At 43.7% G+C, this 19,504-nt stretch overlaps 1 pseudogene; it reads left to right on the forward strand.

The window, feature by feature from the left end:
• Positions 1–19,504, forward strand: part of LOC115141377 (nuclear factor of activated T-cells, cytoplasmic 1-like) — a 61,241-nt pseudogene that overhangs the window by 12,546 nt on the left and 29,191 nt on the right.

The following is a 19,504-nucleotide window of genomic DNA, read 5'->3' on the forward strand; positions in this document are numbered from 1 at the left end:
CTGGTGAGATCACTGCATAGATGAAGTGCTCTCTGGAGACACAGAGACTTCAAGAAGCGCCTGACCCCAGCGTAACTCACTGATGACTAGCATGTGTGACTAGCACACAGCTCAGGACAGCTGCTGGAGACACTGTGTGGAGCTGTGAAGACGAAAAAAGGGGAAAGTGAATGAGAAAAGGAGAGTATAGCCTGCTTCACTAGTTCCCTTGATATCTGAATCAAACAAGTGATGATATCAAGTCGAGAAGTAGAAAACCAGATCGTTTTGTAATGATTGCTGCTGGTTTGTTCATTATTGAGACCCTTGGATAGCATACGTCTAGTACTGTGCTGTACTGTACTGTGTTGAGAATCACCAACAGAGAGCTACTGCATGAGCAGGCATGAGCATAACTCAATATGTCGCACCAGCCAAATGATGCCTTCAGTTTGTAGATCACCTCACCTCACCTCACTTGTTTTCACAGTCACCTGGCAAGTTTATCGTCAGTTTGTCTCACCAGAGCAAAATGAGCTCAGTCGTTCTTCACTATCTTCATAGATGCGTGCTGATTGTGTCTTCGGTTGGTCGTTCCCCTTTGTATTTGGCAGAGTGGGGTCCTAATTATTGGTTGTTACCAAGTGTCAACATGTCCAACAAGGCAGACGAATTACTGTGGACACAAGATTCCAATTACGTATTTCTCTACCTTCACGTACTCCCCAATCCCTGACCCCTCGCAAAGGTAATTATAAATCCATTAATCAGATGATGTCATAGGTTACATGTGGTCTGTGTTTTGTTCTATGACTCAATCCGTTAAATAAACACGGAGTCGCTTATTCCGTTTGACTCGCTGTTTTCAGTTGGACACAGCCGCACTGAACTTCCATAAGACTGAACTTTAAGAAGGGGTTTTTGAAATGATATACACTTTTATCGGGGAGATAATTGAGCAATTTGTGGGATTTTTTTTCAGATGGACGTTGTTTGGTTAGACCTGTCTAGTGGAAGTGATTCTTTTTGTGACGGTCTCTGATGTGGTCAAGGACCTAGCTGTGTGAAGCATTGGAGGTCTGTCCATCGTTACCCAGTGTGAGATTTGCCTGTTGACTGTCCGGAACGGGTCCCCAATTTTTGGAGGGTTTCTAGGTTTGGAGATTCTTCCAAGTCCACATTAAAAGCACACACACACACACACACACACACACACACACACACACACACACACACACACACACACACACACACACACACACACACACACACACACACACACACACACACACACACACTTGAACAAACGTTGCCTGGGAGCTGGGAGGTCTAAAAATTTGGTTGGGTTAGCAAATGGGCCTGGGTCAGGATTCTTACCCAAAAATATCTGGTAACATTCACCACATTGAGGAATGTGCACCTCTGCCAATTTCTCCTGAGGTTGAAGTATTTTCCCCCTCTCCAAATGGGTTTCAACCATCCCCCATGCTGCTTTCTGCAGACAGTGTTGTTGTAGATGGTTACAGTTGTTCTAGATCAGGGCTCTCCAACCCTGTTCCTGGAGAAATACCCTCCGCTAGGTTTTCGCTCCAACCCCAGTTGTAACTAACCTGGTTCAGCTTATCAACCAGCTAATTATTAGAACTAGATGCGCTAGAATAGGGTTGTAGTGAAAACCTACAGGATGGTAGCTCTCCAGGAACAGGGTTGTAAGAGCTCTCTTCCAGATGGTTGTCCTGGTTGTTTTATGGTTGTTTTAGGTGTGTTTGTTGCTGTTCTAGATGGTTGTCCTGGTTGGTCTATGGTTGTTTTAGATGATTCTAGTTGTTCCAAGGTTGGCTAAATGTTCAATGAACTGACAGGCATCGCCTTCTCACATATCTCTTGTTTGGCTATTGGGGCCATTGGAGATCACACTGAGCAATGCTGTCTACTAAGTCTACTGCACTATCTAGAAGATGTAGTAACCATCCCTGTTTGTTTTTTTGGTGCACTTGCTTTTATTGGGGAATCAGTAGCAGCTTAAGGTGGTCCGTGAGAGGAAGAGGGGAAGTGTAAAACTGTTTGAAGTGGCGGTTCCGATACAGGGGCCTCCTTTCATCTCTGTGTGACACCGCCTCTGGTTCCGCTCCTGAGATTCATAGGCCTTAATGGAAATCATAATGCAGGTTCATAAATGCCCAGAGGCCAAGGGGTTGTATGCTGGCAGCATGCTAGGCACAAGTATGTGAATGTTTTTAACGGGAGTAAGCTACTTGTAGAGAATAAGCTAGCCTTGCTTCACTGTGATCTGGTGTTTTCTTTGTGTGAAAGTCAAGCTATCCATGTAAATGTGGCTAGCGGTTTTTCTTCTGTATTTTGCAACCAAAAAGTAAGTAGCTGGAGCCTATCTCCTGCTTCTGTAGTGCGAGGCAGCTTAATATGACAGGACACTAGTCTATCGCAGGGCCTTATCCTCAATCGATCTCCCGGGGGCAAAGCAGAGACACATTGGGAACCATTTTTACAGTCTTTGGTGTGACTCGGTCAGGGATCGAACTCCCACATTCCAATCTCAGGGCGGCACTATAACCACAAGGCCACTAAGTTTATGATTTCTTGGGACCAAACGCGGAAGAATGTAGTCAACAATGTAGAACAAACAGACGACCTAAGAAATAGGAACAAATCGATATAGAGTCATGAAATTTTGTTACAACCGAGTGTGCGTGACTTTTGTCCAGAATTAATATTTTCTCATAAACATTAGTATTTTGATATTGTGTGTACTAGACATTTATTGAGCACATGTGTGGAGCTACTAATCATCTAGGATTTATTGTTCTTGAGATATTGCTTGATCACATTAAAAAGCAATTCTATAAAGGATTGCATTTAAAATACTTAATACGTATGGTGCACCAGCAGAAATATTCAACGTAGATTGCCAAAATACTGTTTATGATTACCCCTTATGAATTCAACTCCATTTCTGACATGGAAATTCATGTTTACTAACGTTAGTCCATTGCTGAGGGGATCAAATCCGCATAAACATTGTGCATTCTGCTCAGAGGCAGACTTTTAAATTATCATCTTGGTTTTCTATTTGGTCTCCAAAATGGTCACTTTCCATTGAGTCACTGTCGACTGCTATCCTCTCCTTGGGCACTTTTTTATGGTGCCTGTGAGGTTTTAATGAACAGTGAAGTGATGGGAAGCCAACCTCTCCATCAGCACTTGAGTCTGGCTGCCCAGAAGATCTCTACCCCAGACAGACTACCTCCAAAATATCAAAACCCTCTTTAACCCTCCCCTAAAGGGATGTACATTAACAAACCGCTCCCAAATTCAAAAAACAGAAGACACCAAGAATCTGGAAACGAGTCTCCAACCCAACCGAAAAACAAATCCGACCAAAGGGCCTATTTTCTGAAACCTCCCCCCTAAAAACCTTTCATTAAAGGGCTTCTTAACTATCAGTAGCTGATGTGATGTTCAATCTCTATTTCCCCAAAATGACGGGTTGTTTATGAGGTGCTTTAAAACCTGATGTTGGGTCTCACCTGGGTCTCTTTGTTCTCCTGCCAGCTCTACGGTTACATGGAGAGCGAGCCCCTTACCCTGCAGCTGTTCATCGGGACCGCAGACGACCGCCTCCTGCGACCGCACGCCTTCTACCAGGTCCACCGCATCACGGGCAAGACTGTCTCTACCGCCAGCCACGAGGCCCTGCAGTCCAACACCAAGGTGCTGGAGATCCCTCTGCTGCCCGAGAACAACATGAGAGCCATGTGAGTGCTTGTCCTTTCACTCCCCTGTCACTCGCTCTTAACACTAGGAAAGCTAGGCCTCGAAGGGACCCCACTTTGAAGCAACGAGCAAGCATTTTGACTGCAATATTCTAACAGTGTAATAAATGCATTTCATATTTAATTATAATTTGGTTGTGTTTATGAAGGTCTTGGATAACATTAAAACACAATAGCATTTTCATTTGTTTGTGTTACTGTAGGCCAGGGATACTCAACTAGATTTAGCCACAGGCAGATTCTTCCTTGAGCGGATGATCAGGGGACAGGTACATAATTACAAATAATATGTAGACTGCAAATTGACCGCAAGAAGCCCAAACAGATATAATATTTGACATAAACAGAATAATTTCAAACCTGGCTTACATTTATATATGATCGTGTCTTTCTATTGTGTGTGGGAACACTTGGGAACAGACTTCCAAAATTAAAATAACTTGGGACTGATTATCTGGTATTTTATTTTACCTTTATTTTACCTTTTTTTAAACCTTTTTTTTTTTACCTTTTTTTTTTTTTGCTCGCAAAACTTGGGCAAATCAAATCCCGTTGGGTAACCCTGCAGTAAGCTATCTGCTGCTGCACGCTCACACGTGGAGCGCATGAAACAGCGGTTGTTCTTGGAGAGATATATATTTTGAGCGTATCTCTTCAATTTTGAGAGTTTTCTGACAAAAGTGTTTTGGAAACCTCAGAATCTGCTCTTTCTGATATTATATTGGATTCAAAACGTCTTCCCTGCCAAAAAAAAACAAGGCATGTCCTTATAACAGAAATTCTGTTTGCGACATCGAAATTCTAACAAAACAACAGACTTATTTAGGAGGGGGGCCATGACTAACAATGGCAGAGATGTTTCTATTTTAAATGAATATGCAGTCAAAAGGACTGCCTCTGCGCTTCTAGTGTTAAAAATGGTACCCTTGCAGTATTTGCAATGATCACCAACTGTGTGTGTTGGAATTCAGGAAGAAAGACAACCAAAGCATGCCTAATACAGTGCTGTACATAATGTAGAGTCTAAAAGGAATAATGCCCATGAAATCCAATAGGCCCTATTTCTGTTGGTTTTCTCCCCATTGCACCCAATCTGCCGTGTGCATAAAAAATATACAATTCCTGAAATCACTGTGCAGTTTTAAACCACTCTCCAACTCCGGATCTCCAGCAGGTCAGAAGGTTGTTCTCCGCAGGGTACCCAGGCAGCAGCTCCTGCCCTGGGGCTCTGTTCACGCCACAATTGGTCTGCTGTCCCGAGGCCCAGGACTTTCTCTGATGGAGAAGGCAGCTAAATCTCAACTCAACCCCGGTTATATAAGCTCCATCACCACCCACTGAACTGTAGCTTTACTCTCCTCTGTGTTTCATTGGTATAATGTACTTTTTAGAAGACCTGATGTAGATTGACTGGGTTTATATTAAGTTCAAGCGGATTTTAATATTTGTTTGGATATTGTGGGAGGTTACAAAGATATTTGGCAAGCACCATGAGATATCAGATCTCTTTGACTAGAAAATGAACTTTGTTGGTTTAACATGGTTGAACCTAACATGCCTTTTGATTTCCAACAATGCTATGCTGACCTTTTTTGAATGTATCAAATCCAGACAGGGGATACTTTGTGGAGCTTCAGCCATTACACTTTACAGGGCACCACGGATAAATCTGATATTCGAGAAAACTATTCAGATGACGTCAGGTTTTCCCTTTTGTCGTCACCGTATAAGCTAGAGGGAGAGAGCAGTGAACGTATAAGCTAGAGGGAGAGAGCAGTGAACGTATAAGCTAGAGGGAGAGAGCAGTGAACGTATATAGTAAAAACTGAGCCTCAGGGTTGGGGGTAGAACAGTGTAGGCCAGGTTAGTGTCCATTAGGTCACATCACTGAAAACGTTTTAAAGTGTATCGCAAGCAGAACAAGTAAATGAGCATTTCTTGGTCCAGGTAGTCCTTCCATGTTTCAGTCTGTTTTCATCTCTTTGGTGTCTAATGAACACAGCCCGTGTTTTCTCTCTCTTCTGGCTGGAAGGGCCAGGGTCTGTCTGAGGAGGGTTGGTCGCTGACGGAGTCTTTCCATTGAGCTGTTAACAGCCAGCCTGATAACACTCCGGCTAGCCCTTTGCTCTCAAGCCAACTCTCTCTCGATCACTCACTGTGTGGGACGTTACATAGACGGCACTGTAGACAACCGATGTCAGACTCCAGACACATATCAATCTGTCTCTTTCTTCCCGTATTGTTGCCGATAAAGATTTATCTGTGGTTTGGTATCCACCCATTGAAATGGATAGTAGCCAGTAGCTTCTGCTTTATGACACAGCATGTTGTCTCTGAGAATCTAGACAATTCTGGGCTACTTCTATACTATGCTTTCGAATCATGTGACATTCACTGAACACGTAGAGTTGGTGTTGGAAACAAAAGAAAATTCCACTCAACTAGTCCAAATGTGTCCGTTCAAATGTAAAATAAACCGTCAACATGCAAATATTTTTTTGTTTGTTCGGCAACCCTTCCCTGTCACCTTTCCTGTGCAACTGACTAGGTATCCCCCTTTCCCTTTCCACCATCGCAGTCAGTGACTTAATTGTTTGCTGACACTGTTCCACCACAAGTGTAGGATACATCTTGGAGTGTTTATTTTATGACCAACAGTCGCCATTGCTGTCCTTACAGATCTTGACTTTGAGCTGACTTCACCATATCACTTCTGCAAGCCGTGATTGGCTGCTCCACACCATAGTTCATGAGGAGAGACACTAATGTTCATTCCAACAGTCGTTTGACAGTCAAATAGAGCGTGGCACACTACCTCTAATGTGTTTGTTTTAAAACCATAACCGCATGACTGAACACTTTCATCAGGCATGAGCCACTAAAGAAACTTGTTGAAATGTTTCTTTCTCAACAAAAAAAAAAGAATCACATTCAGATAGACCAAAATGAAGGGGGAAAATGGATTTGTGTAAAACTTGACATTTAACATGTTCCAAGAATTCCACCCAAAAAGCTTCAGTGTAAAAATAATTGAAATGCCAAGCCATATCCCATATGTAATTTCCTGACTTTTTTTTTTACCAGCAACGTTTTGGTTTTAGTTTAATTTCTTGAAAGGCCAGTCTGAAAAGTGATGCCTTTTTTTCCCCCTAAGGTAAATCCTCCCACAAAAAAAAAATATATTCAATAAAATAAAATAAGACAGCATAGGAAAAGCTCAATGTGACATTGGTTAGTAAGGTTGAAACCGTAAATGTTTGAAATGATAAAAGTATGAACAGTGTAGAGGGAGCATGTTTTTTTGGAGGAAAGGCAGAGGGTTATGAAGTGGCTGTGAGAATGCAAGCCGCAGCCAATGGGCTTTTCCTCTGGAGGAGACAGTGGAGAGACCAATGGCCTGGGCCGTGTTCATTTAGGCACCAAATAGACGATAAACTGAGTGAAACAGTTGCAAATCGTTTTAAAGCGTGTTCTGTTACTTGCCCTAATGAACACTGCCCTGAAGATTGCTCCAGAGAGCTGTATTCTGGGGCACCAGGAACATTATAAGTCACATCAAAAAATGGAATGTTGTTCTAAGAAGAACCTAGCTACAGATGGGGTAGCGACTCAGTAGTGTTCTTACGGGACTTCTGATATCTGTGACCCGGAACTTTAGACGAGACGTCTCCAAGTAGGGAGTGTTGATCTAGGGTCAGTTTTGCCTTTTAGATCATAATTAATCATATTATATGAACTCTTACCTTGGGAGAGGCTTTGCGGATCTGGCGCCAGTCTCTTTGATCAAATAGAGCTCCAGGACTTGTTCGTGACAGTGAACATATTGTACATCTGCATTATAGATAATCTCTGTGGTCTAATGATGATGTCCTAATAATAATAGACTGTACTTGTTATGTTTATGTTATATGATGATACAGTATGATGCAGTATATTCCATCTGTAATGTATGTCTCGATATAGTCTCATGATCGTGGCCTGTAATAAACTCAGGATTCTTGAGACAAGCTGTAGCATAGTGCTCCTACAGACAGTATATTGCTTAGTACCAGTATGCTGATGCTAAAATGGATCCTCTCCCCTGTGCGACAGCATTGACTGTGCAGGGATTCTGAAGCTGCGGAACTCCGACATCGAGCTGCGCAAGGGCGAGACGGACATCGGGCGCAAAAACACGCGCGTGAGGATGGTGTTCCGTGTGCACATCAACCAGCCCAATGGCAGGACCATCTCCCTACAGGCCTCCTCCAACCCCATCGAGTGCTGTGAGTATACACGCACATGTGCACACACACACACACACATATACACACACATGGACTCACCATCGCGCACACACACACACACACATACACCCCCACACACAAACACAGCCACAAACAGACACACACACACACAGCCACAAACACACACAGACACACACACACAGACAGACACACACACACACACACACACAAAATGACTGAAAAAATGACTTATGAACACACATATCCACAGGTGCACACACACAAACCCAATAACACTCTCTTAGCACGGAAATCAGTATGAGGTGGCCTTTTGGACCCAATTCAAATCTTTATATGCCAAGTCATTGAATGCATTGTACTTTAATTGATAACTGTGAGGTCAGGCACATATGTTATTTATCCCTCAGTGCATTTTATGACTTTATGCCTAACTTATTGTGGTGAGGCTACCCTATTATCACAGGTTTATGAAGGGTCATTTCCCAGCCCTAGATCTGGCGGGGTTGGAAGACTGTATGGAAACCGCTAACTATGTCAATCAGTCGAGTGTGTGTGTGTGTGTGTGTGTGTGTGTGTGTGTGTGTGTGTGTGTGTGTGTGTGTGTGTGTGTGTGTGTGTGTGTGTGTGTGTGTGTGTGTGTGTGTGCGCGCGCGCGTGGTTATGTACATCCTGAGGAGATAGACTGTGTGTGGTAGATGGTAGGAATGTGCCAGTCTTGTAGTTTATAGTCCAAGTTTGATGATGGCACATTTTTGATTGGTGACTACATTTTTTTTTTTTTTACAATGTTCTGATGGATCATTATTACAGATGAATGAATCAAGTACATTTCACAGTGATGTAATGACGGAGCATTGTGTGTCTGGCTGTGAACATGGTCTTGATAACCAAGAACCCCGAGGTACATTGATAAAAGCAGAGACAGGTGGTGGTTAATGCATGACCAAAGTATGACTCGTTATTTGGCTTGTTCCTCCCTGAGTGAATATGAAAAATAATGAATCTAGAAAGTAGAAAAGCTGATTGTTTTCATCCCATTTTTATATATTTGACAGTAAAAACAATAAAACATCTGTTGTCTGAAAATCTGAAAATGGCCAGTGGTGTTTAAAAGCCATTTGTAAACTGATAAGGCGGTTGCTAACCAACTCCTGCTGTGACATGGCAGAGTTGGGGAGGGAGGGGATCTGGAGGTCCGGGGGCGGATGGGGAGTGGGTAAGGAAAGTCTCAGCAGTATAGAGTGCTGTTGTATATGTAGTATAAAGTGTATGTCCGCTCGCTGTTTTTCTTTTTTTGTCCAGCTGTTGTGCCAAGTTGGATGTGAATTAACACTCTCTCCTCGTGTCTGTCTGTCTGCCTGCCTGCCTGTCTGTTTCTCTGTCTGTCCCTCCTCCAGCCCAGCGCTCGGCCCAGGAGCTTCCCCTGATTGAGAAGCAGAGCCTGGACAGCTATCCCGCCACGGGGGGAAAGAAGATCCTCCTGAGTGGACACAACTTTCTGCCAGACTCCAAGGTGGTGTTCGTGGAGAAGGCCCAAGGTGAGTTAGGACGCAACCAGAGCAGCTACACACTCTATCACTATCTCTCTCTATCGCTCTCTATATATCTCTATATATCTCTCTCACACTTTTCCTTGATATCTCACTTTTAATTTATCCCTCTGTCTGCCTCTCTCTCTCTCTCTCTCTCTCTCTCCCTTCATTGCGTTCCCTCGGTCTCCTCCCGTCAAAATAGAGCAGGGTCTGCCAGAGAGCCACATGTGGTGTGCATTAAGGAGCTATATTTTTTAACCGAACCGTATTTACATTTGTAGAAGTTTCCATTGCCTGTATAGTGGCGCTCGCCACAAGTTAAGGAAGGAATCACAAGCGGGGCATGTGCAACCTCTCTTTCTTTCTTTGCTTCTCTCTCTCTCTTTCACGTATTTCAAGTTACCTTCGTACAGATGTAGGATCTTAATTTGAGACAGTTTGCTACAACAGGAAAATAATCCTGCAGCAACAGGATTATAATTCATTGACATTTTAGTAGGGGTTGATACATTTTTTTGTAAGGGCAAATAGGAAATGACAAACTCCTGCAACAACAGCATGATCAAATTAAGACATGGCATCTGTATCTCTGTCCCACCATTTATCCTGTATTCTCTCTCTCTCTCTCTCTCTCTCTCTCTCTCTCTCTCCATCTCACACTCATTATCTCTCTCTCATGCTGCCACATACACATGCACACACACACACTGTCTCCCCCCTCCTGCGGTGTGATTTGTTATTACTTATTACTTGCATTTCAAATTTTTCCCATTCATTTCCTCTTTGTGTGGGAGGGAGAGGAGAGATGACTATGTGAAGACACTGGTGATCAAGTTTACAAACAGTCATTTCCTTGATTGGGTCCAGTGAATCAAAGGCAACTGTACTGGCCAAGTATGGCCTGTGTAAACACATGTGATGACCATGATGATGATGATCATGAGGAGATAGTGGATAGTGGTAGACATTTTCCAAGGAAAGAGGAAAATCCTACCTTTTCTTCATTATAGGTTTATATAGATATACTGTCTGTGGTGTTTCTTGGCATTTGTCAACTGGTATTTACTGCTCATGTTGGAAGACGTTTGTTCTGTAAGAAGAGAGAGTTATATTTGAGAGGTTTTCATAATATCTTCATTTACCCTCGTAGGAATGATTTTGAGTTGCTAGACAAGCTATAGAGGAGGGGCTATTCAGAAAAACGACTATAGGTACATTCCAACTCCAGGATAACTTAGTAGACTGGTACAAGACTTGAAGCATCAGCCCTGACACGTCATTATGTCCTGAGAGGGTGTCTGTTTTCTATTGGGTGAAGATGGCAGGCTCTAGGACTCTGCAGCTGCTTTATCAGCTCTGAGCGAAGTATTTGCTTCTGTTCTTTTGGAGAGGATTTCCCCACGCCTGGTGTTATTGGCTTTGGAGTCTCCCTGTCATGAACACCCCTGCTGCCAAGAGTAACTTCTCCCCCATCCCCATATCCTCCCACTCCCGAAACCCCTTTATCAATCCCTTACCCTTCCACAGCTGTGTCATTGTGTCTCTCTCACCCTGATGGCTGGCTCACCCCTCAGCCCCTTAGAGCCCACCGGGGTAAGGGGGATTGACTTGTTAATATGCCGGGACTAACTCCTCATGAAGGTGGATCCCTGAAGAGAGGGAAAGAGAGGGAAGAGAGGGAAGCCCTGTCTAGTCCAGAACCCATTTTACCCCCTTCACCATTCATCCCCCATGCCTTTTCCCCCCTCCTACTCCTTCTGCTCTCTCGTTCTCTCTTGCTCTCTCCCAGCCCTGTCCTCACTATCTTTCTCTCTACTCGTCGGCCCGTTAAAGCAATTAGCCAATGTGGTTTGGAGTTCTGTGCTCCAGGGATCCCCACACGGCTGCCTGCTATCGACAATTTTAGTGGCTTGTTTTCCTTCTCAGTGGTGTCAAGGGAGTGAGACTTCTGAGAAGGTGCACAAAGTGAGGGATTTCTTTTCATGCCCCCCTCCTGTCTCCTTGACCCTGTCTCAGTGTCTTGTCTGCTTTGTCTGCTCTTAAGTAAACAATAAAGGACCCAGTACTTCCAAGGGTCTCCCAGCTCAAAGCTCATTATCACAGTACGACACGCACACTGACACTGACACACACACACACACACACACACACACACACACACACACACACACACACACACACACACACACACACACACACACACGTACACAAACACACAAACAGTAACCTTTGTATAATAGTCACTTCACAGGGGTTGATACATCTGTAGAAATGTTCTTATGCTCTATTTAAATGTTTTATGTAGAATGAAATCTTGGCATTTTGATCACATAATATTGTAGTTTGAGAAGCGTTTTTGAGTTTGGAAAATCTCTTATTGTTGATTTAGGTCGGGAAGACTAAAAGAGGAAAAAAATGGAAAAGCTATCCAATGAAATATATTCATATTAAAGTTGTGTGCCGTAAATGGGGTTTTATATTACACTGGAAAAAGTTCATGAGTCAAATTCATAGCCTTACACTAATTACACACGCGCGCACAGACACACACACACACACACACACACACACACACACACACACACACACACTCTAGCCATCACTGTTTGTGTTCCAGTGGTGTCATCCATTACTGCTGCAGTGATTAAAGGTGAGGAGAGCTGCTCATTTTCTAGAATGTGCTCCAATAAGCACCTCCCGGAAAATTCCAAAGAGCTATTCTTCAAGCCCTACAAAAGAGCAATAGACAGGACTTAACTTGACCTAACTTGAGCTTTCTATGCCAAACTATGGAATGGTACTGTTTTCCATTGCTGCACAGAGAGGCCACCTCCTTCATGCTGTTTATCAATGCCCATATTTGATATTTTGCCATTTCCTTTGGTTGTGGCGGTCTAACTGGTGCTCTCCAGTCTTTATTGGTAGGATGTTCAATAGATGGGGTAAAGAGGTCAATGGAACTCGACCAAAACAATGGAATTGCCGTGGTAACGCGCAGGGTTGGGAAAGATGCCGTGGGAGAAAGATCCCGAATCTCCATATTGCCCCCCAGCAAAATGAGTTATATGTGTATTGTAAATCAAATCAAATCTAGGTTTATTATTGTATTTCACAATAGGTTAAGGTTAGAATCGGAGTAAAATACTTGGATGGATGTCAAACCCAATATATGTTCATGTCATCGTCCCCAATCGAGTGCGTTACAGTTAAACCACGACCACTACCACCGATTTCTGTACGCTAGCTATGCTACCAGCTCATATGAACTTGAGTTAAGCAGCCCCTTCTTCTCAACCTGAAACGGGACCACTGTGAAATGTTATACAGCGAAAAACAGCCAAATATATCCAAATCGGATATATCACAGAATCCTGCGTGCCATTGACCTTTCTACACCGTATCTAGTGTTCACACTAAAACGTCATTACCTGTACAGAGACAGAGTTTGATTTGGCGATAAACATATAGAAGCTTGTTTTCAACTAGATAACGAATTGTCCGTTTTCCAACAAAAAGGGATTGATTTGTTGTCACAATAACAGTGGTTAAAGATGTGCAGTCGATTCCATTTTCAGAGGCTCATAAAGGACTTTCTTTCTGTTCCTCTCCCTCTCTCCCTCTCGCTCCCTCTCTCTTCCTCTCTCGTGTGTTGTTTTGCTTGTTTCTCGATCCCCCTGAGACTCCCTCTCTGTAAAAAAAAAAGAGCAAAGCTCAAGGATGGTGGCACTGCGGGAGGGTTTAATGTGCCCAGAAATATAATTATTTCTACTTTTCAAATGCTAAGGCCGTCCCTATTGCTCTGTATCAAGGACCTGCAGGATGACTGATGCAAACAGCATATGCATGTGTGTGTGTGTGTACATGTCTGTGTGTGTGCTGCCGCTGAGGGGTAGGGTAGCTAGCCTACGGGCCTGTTTGTGTGTTCAGTAGGAAGTGTTTTCAGTGACTCATCTGCGAAGGATTCCCTGAAGAAAGGCGAAGCGGAACAGACGAGAACAGAGGGGGAGGAGGGTGGGAGGGAGGGAGGGAGGAGGAGTAGAGGGGAGGGGGCACAGGCAGGGTGAGACAAAGTGCTGTTCGGGAAAGCCAGGGGCAGGAGAGACGGATATTGTCCACTAGTGGATGTCCTGCATCCGTTCCTTGGGTGTGTTTCACATTGTCGACTCTCACTGTCGACTCTCACTGCTGACTCTCTGCTTAGTGACGTTTGGTGATGGCTATTATCTTTCAACTCCAAGCTCTGAGACCGATCTGTGATATTTCACCCACGTTTTGTTGAGAGAACTTTTGAATCTTACCAGTTGCTTCATAAGTATGATGTTACCCTCTGCATGCCCCATGTGGGTTGAGAGTGATCATAGTGGATGTGTTAACGGAGATTTGTTTTGCTGTGTTTGAGAGTCTCACGCTCTGTACCAGTAAGTACTGCTTTATAGGGCTTTCGGAGTGATTATATTTATTTTCCATATCGCAGAGACTTTCCATTTCGTTTTGTGTGGCTGATCAGTTGGATTAGCTATGATGTCTCTGTTATTTTTATTACAGTGGTGTGTGTGTGTAAGGGGGGGGGGGGGGGCGTGTTTGTGTGTTTTGACTTCGCTCAACCCTCTCGTTTTGGCACAGGAGCAGGAAGGCATACCTGGTGCACCTTATCGACTGTGTGTTCTGGCTTGCCCTGATTTCCATGCATGGAGGGAGTTGGGGAAGGAGGAGATGAGAGGAGGGAGTGCTGGGGAAAGCCTACACTCTGACTCAGAGGGGAGGGAGGGAATTCCCTTGTGAGCAGGATAGCTTTTACATCTGGTGTGATTGGAGCTGTGCCTGGAGGTCTGGAGCATACAGCACAGATATAGCTCCACAGCAGGGAAAGAGAAGTCAGGTCTGCCCCTAGCCCAGCACCTCTACCCTGGATCCCACTTCTAACTTTCCCATCCTACCACCTCTGTTGACAGATTTGTCAGGTTACACCGGTATAAGGACTGGCTGGCATTGTACCAGGTGTCTTAGAGACGCAGAAGCCAACCCCTGGTCTGGTGTGTGATGGACCCTGTTTGGCCTGCGATTTTGCCTGCTATTTTGGCTCCAAATTTACTGACAGTTTTTGCCAGACAGGTGGCAGCAGAATTTTTGACAAATTTGATAACTGACTGTATTATAGAAACAGGAAAGAGGGACAGAGAGAGATAAAAGACACCCCCGACATTATCTCTGGCTTGTTTCACAAGTGCCTCTGCAATTAAGATGGGGTGAATCAAATGTTCCATTCCCAAACCACCAAAGTGAACATTCTTTGGCCAGTGGAAGTTGATGAGAGAGATGAGAGAGATGTCTCTCTCTCTCTCTCTCTCTCTCTCTCTCTCTCTCTCTCTCTCTCTCTCACTCTCCCTCTCTCTCTCTCTCTCTGTGTGTGTTTGGGTGTAAACCAACCACAGGTCAGTGCAGGCACAAGTGTAAGAGAGGCCTGATAAGAAAGGTTCTTCAATAAATACCAGAGTGGTCCCACCATCCTGTAGTCATGTGGGAGCATGTACTGTATTATATGAGTCATAGAATAAACATAGGGACCGTGTTGTTACTTAGAAATACTTAGTCCTGGGAGTTGAGTTGTGGTTAGACGGTTTAAACCTCTCTAGGGTATGTGGGACGCTAGCGTCCCATCTGGCCAACATCCAGTGAGATTGTAGAGCGCCAAATTCAAATACAGAAATACTCATTATAAAAATTCAGAAAACAAAACATATTTTAGATGAACTTCTTGTGAATCCAACCACGGTGTCAGATTTAAAAACGTTTTACGGCGAAAGCATACATTACGATTATTTGAGAACATTTGAGAACAGTTGACAAATGATTACAAACAGTAACCAGCCAAGCAGAAGCGTTACAAAACTCAGAAATAGAGATAAAATGAATCCCTTACCTTTGATGATCTTCAATATGTTTGCACTCAGAAGACATTAATTTACTCAATAAGTGTTCCTTTTGTTCAATAAAGTCTCTTTATATATATATATATTATTTTTTTAACCTTTATTTTACTAGACAAATCAGTTAAAAACAAATTCTTATTTACAATGACGGCCTAGGAACAGTGGGTTAACTGCCTGTTCAGGGGCAGAACGACAGATTTGTACCTTGTCAGTCGGGGGTTTGAACTTGCAACCTTCCGGTTACTTGCCCAACACTCTAAACACTAGGCTACCCTGCCGCCCCTGTTCACGCATTTTCTTCAGTAATCCACAGGCTCAAACGCAGTCAAAACAGGCAGACAAAAAAATCCAAATTGTATCCGTAAAGTTCATAGAAACATGTCAAACGATGTTTATATTCAATCCTCAGGTTGTTTTTTGCCTAAATTATCTATAATATTTAAACCGGACAATAATGTCATCAATATAAATAAATACCATAAACAAGAAATGCACTCTCTCGGGATTGCGCATGAAAAAGCTCTGTGACACGTCAGGGTCCACTCATTCAGACTGGTCTTACTCCCTCATTTATAAGAATACAAGCCTGAAACAATTTCTAAAGACTGACATCTAGTGGAAGGCATAGGAACTGCAAATTGAGTCCTAAGTCAATGGATACTGTAATGGCATTGAATAGAAAACTACAAAACACCCCCAAAAAATACTTCCTGAATGGATATTTCTCAGGTTTTCGCTTGCCAAATCAGTTCTGTTATACTCACAGACACTATTCTAACATTTTTGGAAATGTTAGAGTAGAGTGTTATCTATCCAAATCTACGAGTTATATGCATATCATATCTTCTGGGCCCGAGTAGCAGGCCGTTTAATTTGGGCATGCTTTTCATCCAAAATTCCGAATGCTGCCTCCTACCCTAGAGAAGTTAAACCTCTCCGTCAACTGTGTCCTGATGATGCTTCCTTCGTCAGTAGGTCCTTTGGTGTGTTACTGTGCAATGTGAGTCTTTTGGACTCTCCCCACCAGTTTAGACACGTTAAAAGGCAGCTGGCTGATCTTTCCCCAAAGGACTTTACTTGAGACAATGGTGTGTGTGTCTGTGTGTGTAAATCTTTTGATGTAAATGTGTTGAGTGCAGTTGTTATTGACCCGTATAGGGAGTTGCTATGCCTCCTACTACCACTGCCCTGTGTTATGACCAGTCTGATAGAGGGAGAGTTTAGGAGGAGGCCGAGGTATAGATGGAGGGAGGGGTTGTGTGTGGGTGGGGGCTCTGCGAAGTAGGGAGGGGCGGTTCGGTTGACGGAACAGAAGCGTTTTACAGATGTTGCACATAGAGAGAGAGAGAGAGAGCATAACATTTTGCGGTTCAGTCCTACGGCACTCTCTGTCTTGAAAAGGTTTGCATGCCACATATGTGGCTGTCTCCCGATTCAGCGAAGGTGAAGGAGAGAGAAGAGGGGGAAATGACTGCTTTTACTCTTTTTGTTTCCTCTTGTTTCATCTATTTGAAAAGAAAAGGCTGCTTCTGTAGATGACAAACAGACAGAGGGTGAAAGTGAGGTGAATCGAAAGAGAATGTCAACGGGATTGAGAGGAGTAAGATCAGGAAAGAGAGGGAGATGAAGACAGATGGGGAAAGAAAATGAGAGCGCGAGAGAAATAGAGAAAAGAGAGAGAGAGAGAGAGAGAGAGAAGCCTGAAAAACATGTTTACTTGTGGAGGGTTGACGTCTAAGGTTTCCCTTCTTGGAGGGAGTCCCAGTGCGGGGGTGGGCGAGATTCCCTCTTGGTTCCCCAGATGTAATATGAGGAATGAGCATTCCCTATCACCTCTCTCTCTCTCTCTCTCTCTCTCTCTCTCTCTCTCTCTCTCTCTCGGTCTCTCTCTCTCTCTTTCTCTCTCTTCCCATCTCACAGCCTGACGAGCATATCAGCTCCATGGCACATCATGATCACCTGCACAAAGCATCACACGGTCATATAGGCGTACTCGTCACCCTACCGAAATATCACAGTTGTCTATTTACTCACGTCATCTTTCTCTTCTGTCTTAATTTCTCTCACTTCTGCCTGAACTCAAAATAAAGAAATCTGTCTGTGATCTTTCTCAATGTCTGGCCTTCTCTTTTCCTCACTTTTAATATTGCTTTTTGGAAACAGATACATGGTGACTTCCATCCTCCTAAGCTCTCTCCCAACCCCAGCTCCACCCTTCTTCACGAGTGATAGCAGGCCAAGCATGACTGGGATCTTTTCCTTCTCTTTTTGCGTTGTGAAAAAGAACACTGGGAGAACAATTTGGTGTAGAGACCACATCTTATTACTTGGGTCTTTAGTTATACTAGTACAGTTGCCCAATGGCCATAACATCTTTGGTGTTTGTTACTTCACACATATCTCACAGTCCTTGTAAAATTAGGACCACAAACATAATGATATAGTCAGCCAGTGCCACAGACACACATTGGCACAACTGTATTGCCAGCCAACACTGCATGGTAGTGCCACAGACGAAACTATATTGCCAGCCAGCATGGCAGTGCCATACACACACACACACACACACACACACACACACACACACACACACACACACACACACACACACACACACACACACACACACACACACAGGCACTGCCAGACATTGCAACACAGACACACAAAGGCTGGATATTGTCATTTCTATTTCTGACAGCCACTAACGAGTCATAGGCTGTAAGAAAATGTGCTGTGGTTTGGGCCTGATTGTATAAACAGAGCACAAGAGCGTCTGTTCGCGAAGGTGTGGCATGAAATCCCGGAGAGACCCAAAGAATGTGAGAGAACTGCTACAGCTACAGATTCCCGGCAGCTGCTGCAGATCCCTGGGCTTTTATTGCATGACAGGGAGGCCTCGACACCACAACACACTCTCAAGATGAAACGAACAAAAGGCGTTTATGAAGCAGAGTTAAAGCTGCAATATGTAACTTTTTGGTCCGATCCGACCAAATTCACATAGAAATTGGAGTTATAGGTCTGTCATTCTCATCGAAAGCAAGTCTAAGAAGCAGCAGATCTGTTCTATGTGCGCTATTTCTATGCTTCCTGTTCGTAACTTTAGTTTTTTGCAATTATATTGTGTGATTATGTAGTGTTTCATATTTTCTGTTGTCCTTTTTTTATAGATGGACACCACCTATGGGAGACAGAAGCCAAAGTTGACAAGGACTCCTTCAAGTCTGTAAGTATTCCTCAGTGTTTTCAGTAAAACACAGTACTGTATTAGTTGTAGTCCTGTTGTTAAGATTGAAAGTGTAAATTGACTCAGTCATACATTCCATGCATCTTTCTCTTCCATTATATTACCCACCTCTCTCTCTCGCTCTCTCGCTCTCTCTCTCTCTGTCGCTCGCTCTCTCTCTCTTTTTCTCCCCCCCTCTCTCCCCCTGTATTTCCTTCCTTCACCTCCCTCACTTCCCCTTACTCACTTTGCTGATGTAACCTTTGCTAAGACATTACCAAGGAGAGAGATTAGTCATGTTGATTAGTCCATGCAATCCTGAATGGAATTTTCACAAATTTTTCTCTCTCACAGTAAACAGAGTGATTGCACCTAGAGTATCTTGCTTCATCATCAACAAGCACCCCTCAATAAGCACACACGTTCACACGTGCACGCAAACACACACACACCACCACCTTCTCTCTACTACTGTCGGTCATATTCATTAGGGCACACCATAGCAAACCATTTTGTAATGGGAAACGAAAAAGGATGTTTCTCATTGGACAAGTTTAGGTAGTCCCTCCCAGTTTCAGTGCATTGTCTTCAGTTTGTTGCCTAATGAATACTGATGCAAGCCCAGTTGCCCTACCAAACACCTCAGCCAGCGTAGCCAGACATTTAGTTCACTGTTCAACTTCTGGTTCAGGGAGGAGGAGCGCTTGAACCACTTTGTCTGAGCTCGGCCTTCCGCGCGAGGCCTGGCCTCGGGTGGATTATCCCCTTCCCTTTTTACCTGCTGTTTTCACGGGAG

This window comes from Oncorhynchus nerka, linkage group LG14 (genome assembly GCF_034236695.1).
Source record: "Oncorhynchus nerka isolate Pitt River linkage group LG14, Oner_Uvic_2.0, whole genome shotgun sequence".
Classification (NCBI taxonomy): Eukaryota; Metazoa; Chordata; class Actinopteri; order Salmoniformes; family Salmonidae; genus Oncorhynchus; species Oncorhynchus nerka.